The following is a 15,156-nucleotide window of genomic DNA, read 5'->3' as shown; positions in this document are numbered from 1 at the left end:
GTATATATGTACCATATCTTCTTTATCCAATCATAAATTGTAAGACATTTTAGTTGCTTCCATGTCCTGGCCACCATGAATAATGCTGCTATGAACAACGGTGTGCATATATATTTCTGAATGAATGTTTTCAAGTTTTTTTGAATAAATACCCAGTAGAGGGATTGCTGGATCATATGGTAGTTCAATTCTTAGCTTTTTGAGGACAGTATGTACTATTTTCCATAGTGGTTGTACCAATTTGCAGTCCCTCCAGCAGTATACGAGGGTTCCCTTTTCTCCACATCCTCTTCAGCACTTATTATTTTTTCTGTTTATGATAGCCAAACAGGTGTGAGATGGCATCTCATTGTGGTTTTGATTTGCATTTCCCTAATAGCTAGTGAAATTGAGCATCCTTGCATATGTTTGTTGGTCATTTGTATATCCTCTTGGGAGAAGTGTCTACACAGGTCCTCTGCCCATATTTAAATTAGATTATTATTTTGTTGTTATTAAGTTGTATGAGTTCTTTGTATATTTTGAATATTAGGCCCTTACTGGAGGCATTGTTTGCAAATATATTCTCCCATTCAGATGGTTGTTCTTTGACTTGTTAACAGTTTATTTTGCTGTGCAAAAACCTTTAGTTTGATATAGTCTCATTCATTTGTTTTTACTATTACTTCCCTTGCCTTTGAGGCCAAATTCATAAAATGCTCTTTAAGTCCAAAGCCCATAAGTTTAGTATCTATGTTTTCTTCTATGCATTTTATTGTTTCAGGTCTTATATTTAGGTCCTTAATCTATTTTAAGTTAATTTTGGTGTGTGGTGATAGACAACAGTCTAGTATCATTCTTTTGCATGGAGCTTTTCAGTTTTCCTAGCACTATTTATTGAAGAGGCTTTCCTTTCTCCTCTGTATGTTTTTGACATTTTATGTCAAAAATATTTGTCCATATAAATGGGGGTTTACTTCGGGACTCTCACTTCTGTTCCACTGGTCTGTGTGTCTTTCTGCCAATACCATATCATTTTGATTACTGTTGCTTTTGTAGTATTATTTGAAGTCGGGCAGAGTGATACTTCCAGCCTCGTTCTTTTTTCTCAGGATGGTTTTGGCAATTCAGGGTCTTTTGTACTTCCGTACATATCTGATGATTTTTTGTTCTAATTCTTTAATTTATACCAAGAGGGTTTTTATGGGGATCGCATTAAATCCGTATAATGCTTTAGGTAATAAGGTCATTTTAACTATGTTGATTCTTTGAATCCAAGAACACAGAATATCTTTCCATTTCTTTGTGTCTTCTTCAATTTCTTTTAATAGAGTCTTATAGTTTTCATTGTATAGGTCCTTCACATATTTCTTTAGATTTAAAATTGCATTAGGAAAATTTTTTAATTCTTTTTCTAACAATTCGTTATTAGAATATAGGAATGATATGGAATTCTGAACATCGATTTGTATCCTGAAATTTTATTATATTCCTTACTTTTTCTAGTAGTGTTCTTGTGGAATAGTTAGGATTTTCTATGCAGAAAATCATGTCATCCACAAATAGTGACAATTTGATTTCTTTGTTTTCTATTTGGATGCCTTTAATTTATTTCTCTTGCCTGATAGCACTCACTGAGACTTTACATATTATATCAAATACCAATGATGATAGTGGAGAGTCTCGTTTTGTTCATATCTTAAAGGAAAGGTTCTTAGTTTTCTACCATTAAGTATAATGTTAGCTGAGAGTTTGTCGTAGATGGCCTTTATTATATCGAGGTACTTTCCCTCTATATCTATTTTGTTAAGTATTTTGATCATAAATGGATGCTGTATCTTGTCAAAGGCTTTTTATGAATCTATTGATATGATCATATGAATCTTATTCTTTAATTTGTTTATGTGATTTATCACATTAATTGTTTTGCACATGTTAAACCATTCCTGTGCCCCTGGGATGAAGCCCACTTGATCATGTTCTATGATCTATTTAATGCATTTATTCTGTTTGGCAGTATCTTACTTAGGGTTTTTGCATCCATGTTCATGAGAGATAATAGTTTGTAGTTTTCATTTTTTGTGTGTGTTATTTTTACCAGGTTTTGTTATGAAGGTAATGTTGGCTTTATAAAATGAATTGGAAAGTATTGTTTTCAATTTGATTTTTTTTGGAAAAGTGAGAAGAATAGGTATTATGTCTTTGAGTACTTGGTAGAATTCACTGGCGAAGCCATCTTGTCCTGAACTTTTACTTTTTGGTAGGTTTTTGATGATTGTTTCAATTTCCATACTGCTGATCGGTCTATTTAGATTTTACAGTTCTTCATGATTCAATCTAGGAAGGTTGTATATTTCTAAAAACTTTCCAGTTTCTTCTAGATTATTAAATTCCTTGTCATGTAATTTTTCATAGTATTCTTGTATGTTGTTGTGTTTCTGCGGTATCTGTTGTAACTTCTCTTCCATTCATGATTTGTTTATTTGTGTCCTTTTCTTTCTTTTTAGTGAGTCTAGCCAGGTTCTAGTTAATTTTATCAATCTTCTCAAAGAACCAGTTCTTTCTTGCATTTATTTTTTCTATCCTCTTTTTGTTCTCAATTTAATTTAATTCTGCTCTAATTTTTATTATTTTCTTTCTTCTGCTGATTTTGGACTTTATTTTTTTTCTAGATTTTACGATATAGTGTTAAGTTGCCTATTTGGGTTCATTCTTTTTTTTCCTAATTAATTAATTAATTGATTTTTTTAATGGTGACATTGGTTAATGAAATCTGGTAAGTTTTAGCTGTACATTTTAACAGTAAAGCATATACATATTTACATTGTGTGTTCACCTCTCATAGTTAGATTTATTTCTGTAACCACATATTTGAGCCTCTTTTACCCCATCTACCCCTTTCCCCACCCTCTGGTAACCACTAGTCTATTGTCTACGTCCATGAGTCTCTCTGTCCGTTTTTCCTGTTCATTCGTTGCTTTTAGGTTTATATCCCACATATAAGTGATATCATGTGATTTTCAACTTTTTATGTCTGGCTTGTTTCACTTAACATTATTATTTCAAGGTTGCAAATGGCAGTGTTTCATCTCTTCTTACGGCTAAGAAATATTCCATTGTCATTCTTGTTTTTCGAGATAGTCCTATAATGATATGAATGTTCCTCTTATTATCGCTGTTGCTGTGTCCCACAAGTTTTGATATGTTGTACTTTCATTCTCATTGTTTCGATTTATCTCTTGATCTCTCTTTTTTATATCTTTTTTGACCCAATCATTCTTTAGTAGCACGTTGTTTAATCTCCATGTATTTCTGGTTCTTGCTTTCTTTTTACAGTTGATCTTCAGTTTCAAAGCATTATGATCAAAGAATATGTTTGGTATGATTTTAACTCTTATATTTGTTGAGGCTACCTCTGTGCCACAGTATGTGGTCAGTTTTTGAGAATGTTCCATGTGCACTAAAGAAGAATGTATAAGCAGCTGTATATTGGGTGAAAAGCTCTGTAAATGTCAGTTATGTACAGTTGGTTTAATGTGTCATTTGAGCATGTTATTTCTTTATTGATCTTCTGTTGGATGATCTACCCTTATCTGACCGTGGGATATTTAAGTTCCCTACTATGATAGTATTTTAATCTGTTTCTCCCTTTAGTTCTGTTAGTAATTGCATTATATACTTTGGGGCTCCCTGATTGGGAGAATAGATATTAATAAGTGTTATGTCTTCTTATTGCATGATTCCCTTATATTATTATGAAGTGTCCCTAAGTATCTTTCTTTACCATTTTTATCTTGAAGTCTATTTTGTTCAATATTGGTATGATTACTCCCATGTTTCTCTGAATGACATTTGCTTGGAGTATCATTTTCCACCCTTTCACTTTGAGTCTATATTTGTCTTTGGAGCTGAGATGTGTCTCCTGGAGGCAGGCTATGGTTGGGTTTTGTTTTTTGATCCAAACTACACCTCTGAGTCTTTTATTGGTGAATTCAGTCCATTTACATTTAGGATAATTATGGAAATACGAGGTTTTCCTATAGTCGTTTTATCTTTTTTTTTCTGGTAGCTCATGTTTTCATTGTTTCCTTATCCTTGTTTATTTGTCTGTTATTTTAATTTGGTGGGATTTTGCATATTTTCCCTCCAGTCCTTCTTGTACTGGAGTTTTGGTGTGTGGTTACCATTATGTAAAGATTATGTAAAAGATAGTTATATATATATAGTAGTCCATTTTCTTCTAACTCGTAATAGCGATTATCTTCTTAATGTTCAAGCTTATAATACCCTGCTCTTCATAAGTGTTGCACTATCCTGCTTCTGTCTGCCTGCTAGTCATTTTACTCTTTGTTATGTAATTTTTTTTTGTCATTTTATCTCAGGTGGGCTGAACCATTTCAGTATATTCTGTAATGCAGGCCTCATACTAAATTCCCTCAATTTTTTTTTTATGTCTGTAAATGTCTTTATTTCTACTTCATATCTAAAGAAGAGATTTGCTGAATACATTATTATTGGCTGGTAATTCATTCATTTGATAGTTCTAATATTTGGTTTCAGTCCTTTCTTGCTTGTGAGATTTGTGCTGAGAAGTCTAAAGATAGTCGAATGGGTTTTCCTTTATAGGTTATGTTCTTCTTTTCCCTGGCAGCCTTGGAATTCTTTCTTTGTCATTAATTTTTGACAATTTAAATGTAATGTGTTTTGGAGAAGGCCTTTTTGGGTTGAGATAATTGGGTGTTTTGTTAGCTTCTTAGTTTTGAAGCTGCAGCTCATTCCTTAGATTTAAAATTCTCATCAACTATTTGTCTGAATATGCTCTCCGCTCTCTTCTCCTTTTCTTCTCCTCTGGTATACCTATTTTCCTTATGTTGCTTTTAATGATGGTGTTGCCTAATTTCTTTTATTCTCTTTCATTATTTTTTATTTTCTGGTCTCTTTCTTCTTCCTTCTAAATCATTTTTAGTTTTCTGTCTCCAGTATCATTGATTCTTGCGTCTATCTGGTCAGCTCTTTTTCCTAAGATTGTTATTTCACTCTTCATCTCTTTTAGGGTATTCTTCATCTCCAGAAGTTCTATTTGGTTCTTTTTTAAGGTTTCCATTTTGCTGGTCTATTTTTTCTAATTTCTTGGAATTGTTGAACTGAATTATTTTGTGTCTTATTAGTTTTTTCAGGAGTGCAATCCTTAATTCTCTGTCATTTAAATCATGTATTTCTATGTCTTTAAGCTTACTTTCTGGAGATTTTTCTCTTTCTTTCTGAGCTGCATTGTCACCCAGGTTGTTCATGATATTCAATGGACTATTCCTTCATTTAGGCATTGATTGGAGTGTTTTCTGTCCCCCTCACCCCCCAGAAAGGTTTATTATATAGAGGTCTCTCTTTACCCTGTTGATAAGAAAGTGTCTTTCTTTTGATTTCCAGTAGATGGTGTCTGAGCCTCTTGGATCTCTGCTTTGAGGCTAATAATGCTTTTTTTCCTCTCTGATATATTGAATATTCAAATCATGATCACCTACCCTCAGTCCTAGCCCCTGTCAGTGGTACCAACATCGGTTTTTGTTTCAGTACAAGTTGCTCATATTTCCCTGGGGCTCTGTTGTGCTAGATCTGGGAGGATATAGGGTGGAGGGACGGCATGCTCTTGGTTGGTGTTTGGCAATTGCTGTGAGTCTCCATGTCTCAGCCTCCCACTTCCCCATTGAAGCTGCTAAGACACAGCTGTTTCCCCTCAGTATTTAGTTCCTTCTCTGCTTTCTGCTCTGATGCCTGGGCTCCACTCTGTGGAACTCACTGATTCCTCAGACAGGGCTGTTTGGAGAATGGGCCACAAATTCTCCCCTCCTCCTTCTACTGCAGGAAGCTCTGACCAGGTGAGGGAGTTTCTTTGTTCCTCCCAATCTACCTCAGACTCTCATGATTTCGACCTCTAGAAGTTCTTATGTGCAGATCACTCACTCAGGCATGCTTGTGTGCAAATTTGCCCTTATTTGTTCAGTTTTAGATGTACAACTTATTGCTATTTCAAGGGGAGAGATAGGGGAGTTTCCTTGTGCCACCATGCTTCTGATATCACTCCAATGGAATCTTAAAAATAAGTGAAATAGTGACCAATAAAATATGGATATATAATTTTAAATCCTGGGTTTTCACTAAATTGGAAATACGTGGTGGTTAGTTTTATGTGTCAGCTTGGCTAGACTATAGTACCCAGTTATTTAATTAAACTCTAATCTACAGGTTTTGCTATAAAGATACTCTGCTGATGTGATTAATATCCACAATTGGTTGACTTTAAAAAATTAAAGAAGAGCATGGTGGCATGACAGGACCTCCGTATCTCTTTCCTTGAAGTTACAACAAGTTGGACAGCTATAAATTAACAAAGAATCACCTACTCAACACACAAACATGTCTGAGACATCAATGCATTGAGACATATGAAAGTGAGAGTATCTCAGTAAACAGTGGAGACAGGAAGGAAAGGGGAAGGGAAGAAAGAGAAGGAAGCTACAATCAGTATAACATTTGCAAGGGCCCCAGTAGATGCGACAGTAATAAAGAATCAGGGTGCAACCCTCACTGGCAAACCAGAGGGATAGAGACAGAAATTGAGCCTGGTTGGGTAGCACACTTTGAGTCTTAACCTAGGGTGAGGGACGTAACAACAGTGCAAAGTGTTGCAGCATTTTACAACCCATGAGCTCTGAATCAAGGATTCCACAGATATGGGAAATAGCCCACCCCTTCCACCTGTGCCCTACTCCCCTTTTTGTCCCCCCAGCAGTAAAATCCTCACTGGGAAGATTGTGAAAAGGCTAAAAAAACATTTCAGCCTACCTAGTTAGTACTCATTGCAGCTAAATCTACTGGAGAGAACAGAGTTACGGACTCACAAAACTGCTTCACGTGGCCCACCCCATACCCATCCATCCACAGTGCAGCCTGGTAGAGGCAGCTTGGTTAACTCAGACAGAGTAGCTCTGCCAGCTTCTGGCTATAGGAAAGCAATGACAGGTACACACAGGAGAACTATGGTCTGCCACTTTCAAACCACGGGAGCGGTACCCCAAGATCATATATCTTTATGAACAAATGTTTTCAAATTTTTTAGGTAGATACCCAGAGGAGGTATTTGTGGGGTGATATGGTAATTCTATTTTTAATGTTTTGAGAAACCTCCATACTGTTTTTCTTCAATAGGTGATTGGATAAAGAAGATGAAGTAAATGTATATAATGGAATATTACTCAGCCATAAGAAAAGATGAAATACTCCTATTTGCAATAATGTAGATGGATCTTGAGATTATTATGCTAAGCAAGATAAGTCAGACAGAAAAAGGTGAGAACCATATGATTTCACTTATATGTGGAATATAAAACTGAAAGGAACAAATGAATAAGACAAATAAAAATTCATAGGCACAGACAACAGTGTAGTGGTTACCTGAAGAAAAGGATTGGGGGAGGTAAATAAGAGGGTTAAATATATGAGAACAGAAGGAGACTTCACCTTGGGTGGTGAACACACAATGCAACCAATATACATGTGACATATTACTGAATTGTACTCAAAGTTTATAACTTTATTAACCAATATTACCACAATAAATGTAATTTTAAAAAATGACAAAAAAAAAAGAATGTTCAAGGCAACCAGAGAAAAGAAGACAATAACCTACAAAGAAAACTACATTAGATTATCATCAGATTATCCAACACAAACTCTACAAGCCAGAAGAAAGTGAAAACAAATGTTTAAAGTATTTAAAGAGAGAAACCACTAGTCAGGAACAATATCTAGCAAAATTATACTTTAGATATGAATGAAAAATAAAGGCTTTTCCAGACATACAGAAGCTGAGAGACTTGATCATCACAAGACCTACATTACAAGAAGTGTAGAAAGCTGCTCTTCTACCTGAAACAAAAAGACATAAACATTAAAAACTATGAGTAAGATGATTCACAACCAGACAGAAGCAGGAAATCATAACCCTTGTTTGGAATAGTGTACTGAACACTTAAATGTAATATAAATATTAAAGGAGGTAAAAATATTTTTAAAATATGGGACTAGCTATTGCAACTTGGAAATAAACAGAGAGCATAAAAAGGGATAATTTGTCACAATGAAATCATAAAAAAGGGAGAAAAGAGCTAACCTTGCACAGGCAAATGAAGATAAAATGCAAGCAGAAGAAAAAGAACTATTATATGCATGAAATTTTCTTTTGCATATACCTAATGGTAACTACAAAAAAAATAAATCTAGAACTGAGACACATTACCTCCCAAAAAGGAGAAAACAGAGGGGAAATCATAGAATACCAAAAGAGTAAAATAATAGACAGAAACACAAGGGGTGGAGGTGGGGGAGGGGGGAATGGTGCCACAAAACTACCAAAAAACAAAAGATAAAATGGTTGTGGAAAATCCTCATATAACAATAATTACCCTAAATGTAAATGGATTGAACTTGCCAATTAAAAGGCACAGAGTAGTGAGATGGATCAAAACAAAACAAAACAAAACTTAAATTTATGTTTCCTACAGGAGACACATCTCAGTTGCAAAAATATACATAGACTATGAGTGAAAGAGTGCAAAATGATACTCCAAGCAGATGGCATTCAGAAAAAAATAGATATAATTTTTTTTTTAAAAAAAGACAGCAAGAGACAAAGATGGATAATTTATAATGATAAAGGGGACAAACCATCAAGAAGATATAACACATTAATATATATGCAACCACAGTGGAAGCAGCAAAATATATAAGCAACTACTAACGAAACAAAAACACAATTGCAGTAGATTATTTAAATACTCCATTTACAGCAATGGATAGGTTGTCCAAATGGAAAATCAATAAAAAACAAACAAACAAAAAAAACATTGGCTTTAAATGACACATTAGACCAAATGGAAGTAATTGATATTTACAGAGCTTTTCATCCCAGAACATCAGAATGTACATCCTTCTCTTGTACAAGGGTCTCCAACACCTGGCTGTGGACAAATACCCATTCGTGGCCTGTCAGGAACTGGGCCACATAGAAGGAGGTGAATGGCAGGTGAGCAAGAGAAGTTTCATCTGTATTTGCAGCCACTCCCCAGCTCTAGCATCACCACCTCAACTCCACCTCAGATCATCAGGAATTAGATTGTTATAGGACCACTGGTCTCTGATGCCAAAAAGATTGGAGACTGCTACTCCAGTACCCTTGCCTATACTGGAACACAAAACTAGGCTCAACAAATTTAAGAAGACTGAAATCATACCAAGCATATTCTCCAAACACAATGTGTTGAACTTGGAAATAGATTGCCAAAAAACAAAACAAAACAAAAACAAAAACAGGAAAAACCACTAATATCTAGAGATTAAAGAACATGCTACTAAATAATAAGAAATAAGAGAAGATACCAAAAGATATATAGAGACAAATGAGAATGACAATACAATACATCAAAATCTTTGGGATACAGCAAAAGCAGTAACAAGAGGGAAAGTTTAGAACATTCTGGACTACCTCTAGAATCAAGAAAAGTCTCAAACAACCTAACATTACACCTTAAAGAACTAGAAAAAGAACAAATGATACCCAAAGCCAGTAGAAGAGAGGAAATAAAAATTAGAGCAGAAGTAAATGAAACAGAGAGCACAAAAACAATAGAACATTTAATGCAACAGAGAACTGGTTCTTTAAAATGATTAATAAAATTGACAAACCTGTGGCTAGACTCATTAAGGAAAAAGAGAAAAGACTCAAACAAAATCAGAAATGAAAGAGGAAAAGCTACAAGTATCCCAGAAATATAAAGGACTATACAAGAATACTATGAAAGGCTACCTGCAACCAAATTTGATAACCTAAATAAAAAGGACAAGTACATAAAAATATAGAACCTTCCTAGACTGAATCATGAAGAACTGGAAAATCTAAATAAAATGATCAACAGTAAGGAAATCAGCCACTATGGAAAACAGTATGGAGGTTCCTCAAAAAACTAAGACATGATCTACCATATGATCCACCAATCCTTCTACTGAGTATTTACCCAAAGACTTGAAAACTCATATCCAAAAAGATATTGGCACACTGATGTTCATAGCAGCATTATTCACTGTGGCCAGGATATGGAAGCAACCGAAGTATCCTACGAGAGATGATTGACTAAAGAAACTGTGGCACATGTTTACAATGGAATATTACTCAGCCATAAGAAGAGATGAAATACTGCCATTTACAACATGGAGGGACCTCAAGATAATCATGCTAAGTAAAATAAGCCAGACAGAAAAAGTTGTAAATCACATGATATCACTTATATGTGGGATATAAACCTAAAAGCAACAAATGAGCAGGGCAAACAAACAGAGATTCATGGACATGGACTATAGACTAGTGGTTATTAGTGGGGAGATGGAGGAGGGGGGAGGTAGATGAGGTAAAGGAGGTCAAATATCTGGTTTAGGGGGAAGGTGAAGTAGATAAAGAGGATTAAATATATGATAGCCGGAGGAAACTGAACTCTGGGTGGTAAACACACAATAGAATATACAGACATGTCAAGTAATAATGTACACCTGAATATTATATAATTGTATTAACCAAATTTACCTCAATAAACTTAATTAAAAAAAAAAACAATAAGGAAATCGAAACAGCCATCAATAACCTCCCTAAAAGTAAAAGTCCAGGTCCAGATGACTTTAATAGTGAATGCTGCCAAACATTTGAGGAAGATTTAATACCTAACTTTCTCAAACTCTCTCAAAAAATTGAAAAAGAGGCAAAACTTCTTAACTCATTTTATGAGGCCAACACCTCTGATGAATATAGATGAAAAATTCCTGAAAAAAATACTATCAAATTGAATATAACAATGCATTAAAAAGATACATCCATTTATGACTAATAAAACACTCAATAAAATGGGTATAGAAGAAAGTACCTCAACATAATACAGACCATATATGGCAAACCCTCTGTTAATGTAATAATGGTGTAAAATTAAAAGCTTTTCCTCTAAAGTTAGGAACATGAAAAAGATGCCCACTCTGACCACTGCTATTCAACATAATATTGGAAATCCTAGTCAGAATAATTAATCAAGAAAGTGAAATAAAAGGCATTGAAATTGGTAATGAAGAAGTCAAATTGTTATTTTTTGCATATGACATTATTCTTTATATAGAAAACCCTAATGATGCCACCAAAAAAAAAAATCCTATTGGAAATAAATAAAAAACAAATACAATAAAGTTGCAGATTACAAAAATCAATATATAAAAATCCAAATAAAAAAATCCCTTGTGTTACTACATGCTAAAAATAAAATTCCAGAAAAACCAAGTTTATTTACATCTGTAACAACAACAAAACATAATTAAAAATAAACCTAACAAAGGATGTGAAGGAACTAATCACTGAGAACTATCTGATACTATTGAACAAAAATGAAGACACAAAGAAATGAAAAGATATTCCATGTTCATGAATTGGAAGAATCAACATGATTAAAATGGTGATATTACTTAAAGCAATATACGGATCTAATGCAATCCTTATCGAAACGCCCATGGCATTTTTCAAAGATACAGAGCAAAAGAATCCTTAAGTTTGTATGGAACTATAGAAGACTCCAAGTAGCTACAGCAAATCTGAGAAAAAAGAACAAAGCTGGAGGCATCACACTCCAACTTTAAATTATACTACAAAGCTACAATAGTCAAAATAGTATGGTATTGGCAGAAAAATAGACACACAGAATCATAGAACAGAAGTGAGAAGCCAGAAGTAAACCCACATGTATATGAGCAACTAGTTTTTGACAAAAGAGCCAAAAACATACAATGGAGAAAAGAAATTCTCTTCAATAAACAGTGTTGGGAAAGTGGAAAAGCCATAATCAAAAGAATTAAACTAAACTGCTATTTGACACTATACACAAAAATTAACTCAAAATAAATCAAAGACTTAAGTTTAAGACCTGAAACAATATGAAACATAGAAGATGACATAGGTACTACACTTATAAACTTTGGTTTCAGACAGGATTTTATGAATTTGACCCCGAAAGGAGGTAAAAGCAAAAATAAATGGATGGGACTACATCAATCTAAAAAGCTTCTTCATATAAAATAAACCATCAACAAAACAAAAAAGCAACCCACCAAATGGGAGGATGATATCTCTGATAAAGGGCTAATATCTAAAATATGTAAAAACTCATACAACTCAGCAACAAAAACCAAACAATCCAATTGAAAAAAAAAAAAAAAAAACAGGCAGAGGACCTGTTTTCCCAAGAAGACATGCAAATGCCCAACAGCTATATAAAAAGATGCTCAACTCCACTAGCTATCAGGAAAATGCAAATCAAAGCCACATGAGATGCCACTTCATATCTGTTAGAATGATTATCATCAACAAGACATGTAATAACAAGTGTTGGAGAGGTTGTGAGGAAAAGGGAATCCTCATACACTAATGGTGAGAATGTAAATTGGTATAGCCACTATGAAAAACAGTATGAAGTTTTCTCAAAAATTAAGAATATATCTAACATATGACCCAGCAATCCCTTTTTTAGGTATCCACCTGAAAAACTTGAAAACATTTGTAATGATATATGTACCTCTATATTCATCACAGCATTATACACTGAAGCCAGGACATAGAAATAATCTAAATATCTTTTGATGGATGATTGTGTTGTGGTTTATACAGACAATCCAATACTAATAAGCCAAAAGAAAGGATGAAATATTGCCATTTGTGACAATATAGATGGGTCTTGACAGTATTATGCTAAGCAAAGTAAGTCGGATGGAAAAGGGCAAGAACCATGTGATTTCATTCACATGTGGTATATAAAATAGAAAGCAACAAATTAACAAACAAAACAAACAAACAAACTCATCAACACAGACAACGCTATCATGGTTACCAGAAGAGAGAGGGATGGGAAGAGATTAAACAGGATAAAGGGGGTCAGGTATATAGTGATAGAAGGTGACTGGACTTTGGGAGGCTAGCACACAATGCATTATATAGATAATGTATTATAGAATTGTACACTTGAAACTTATTTAATGTTATTAGCCAATGTTACCCCAATACATTTAATTAAATAATTAAAGGAGATGAATCTGAATAATGTAGGTGGACCTCATTCATTCAATTGAGGTCTTTAAGAGAAAAACTGAAGTTTCTCAGAGAAGTGTGCCAATTTATATCAAGACCGTAGCATGAACTCCTGCCCAACAGCCCTACACATTTTGACTTGCCAACCCCTGTAAGTGAGCAAATGAGCTGATTCCTTCAAATAAATTTCTCTATCACTTATCTATCACCAATCTCTCTCTCTCTCTCTCTCTCTCTCGCTCTCGCTCTCGCTCTCGCTCTCGCTCTCGCTCTCGCTCTCTCTTATCTACCTATCTATCTATCTATCTATCATCTATCTATCTATCTATCTATCTATCTATCTATCTATCTATCTATCTATCTATCATATCTATCTATCTATCTATCTATCTATCTATCTATCTATCTATCTATCTATCTATCTATCTATCTATCTATCATCATCTATCATCTATCTTTTATCCATCTATCTATCTATCTATCTATCTATCTATCTATCTATCTATCTATCTATCATCTCTCTCTCTCTCTCTCTCTCTCTCTCTCTCTCTCACACACACACACACACACACACACACACACACACACATCTATCTATCTTTCTATATCCATATCATAATCTTTCTTATCGATGGATTTTGTTTCACTAGAGAACCTTGACTGATACAAATTTTGATACTGGGAAGTTGGGTTCTACCTTAGTAAATATTTTAAAATGTGAAAGCAGCTTTGGCATTGGGTAGTGGGTAGAGGCTGGAAGAAGTTTGAGATATATACTAGAAAGAGCATAGACTGCCTTGAATCTATGTTGGTAGAAATACAGACATTAAAGATGATTTGGTGAGGTCTTAGAAGGAAGTGAATAGAATAATAGAGAAATTTTCACTGTCTTAGAGAATACATATATTATCATGATCAGAATGTTGCTACAGGTGTGAACAATAAAAAGTGCTTATGATGAGACCTTAGAAAGAAATGAAAAAAATGTTACGGACTCTGAAGGAAAGGTGAGCCTTGTTATAAAATGACAGGAAATTTTATTTTCTGAATTATGTCCTGCCATTGGGTAGAAATAGGGCTTGAAAATGATAAACTTGGATATTTAGTTGAGATTTTCAAGCTAAGAGTTAAAGTTGTGGTTGGGTTTCTTTTTGCTATTTATAATATGTAGGTGGAAAGAGATAAACTGAGGAAGGAAATGGTGAATAAAAAGGAACTAGAATTTTATAATTTGAAAAACTTTTAGCCTCTCTATATTGCCAAAGATGTCAAGGTGTGCTCTAGAGAAAGGGTCAAGGGTGAGGCTAGGCAACCTTGGTTAAAGATATTAGGTATATTTTTTTATTGATCCACTCATCCATTTAAGCAGAATCTAGGAATAGGGATAGAGTTATCCAGAAAAGATTTATTGAGGATCCTCATGTCTAATGGCATGGATACTTGTGATATCCAGGGAAGACCAACCAAAGTTTTTGAGAATGTCGTGCCAGCAGAAACACTGCCAACTTGAACTGGAGGAGATAGGGACAGGATAAAATGAAGGAAGATTTTTAGGCTTTCTAGATTCTGTAAACAGGAATTGGACTTCCCAGAGAACTGTTTGGACTTTTCCTAGGGCCTCCATGGGATTGAAGGATAGAGCATGGAGATATAGAAAGTTATTCCCAGGCCTTGCAATCTAATGAAATTAGTCCTGCTGAGTTTCAAACTTGTTTGGAACACGTGTTCTCTTTATTCCTTCTATTTCTCCTATTTTAGAATGAGAATGGCTATCTTATGCCCATTGCACCATTTTATTTATTTATTTATTTTTATTAAATTTATTGGGGTGACATTGGTTAATAAAATTATATATGTTTCAAGTGTACAATTCACCAATATATCATAAGTATATTTCATTGTGTTCACCCTCCTAAAGTTAAATTTCCTTCTGTCACCATATATTTGACCCTCTTTACCTTTATCTACCTCTCCTGACCCTTTATTTCTGATAACCACTAAACAGTGTCTATGAT

This window comes from Rousettus aegyptiacus, unplaced genomic scaffold (genome assembly GCF_014176215.1).
Source record: "Rousettus aegyptiacus isolate mRouAeg1 unplaced genomic scaffold, mRouAeg1.p scaffold_m13_p_1, whole genome shotgun sequence".
Taxonomy (NCBI): domain Eukaryota; kingdom Metazoa; phylum Chordata; class Mammalia; order Chiroptera; family Pteropodidae; genus Rousettus; species Rousettus aegyptiacus.
This window is presented reverse-complemented; position numbering follows the sequence as displayed.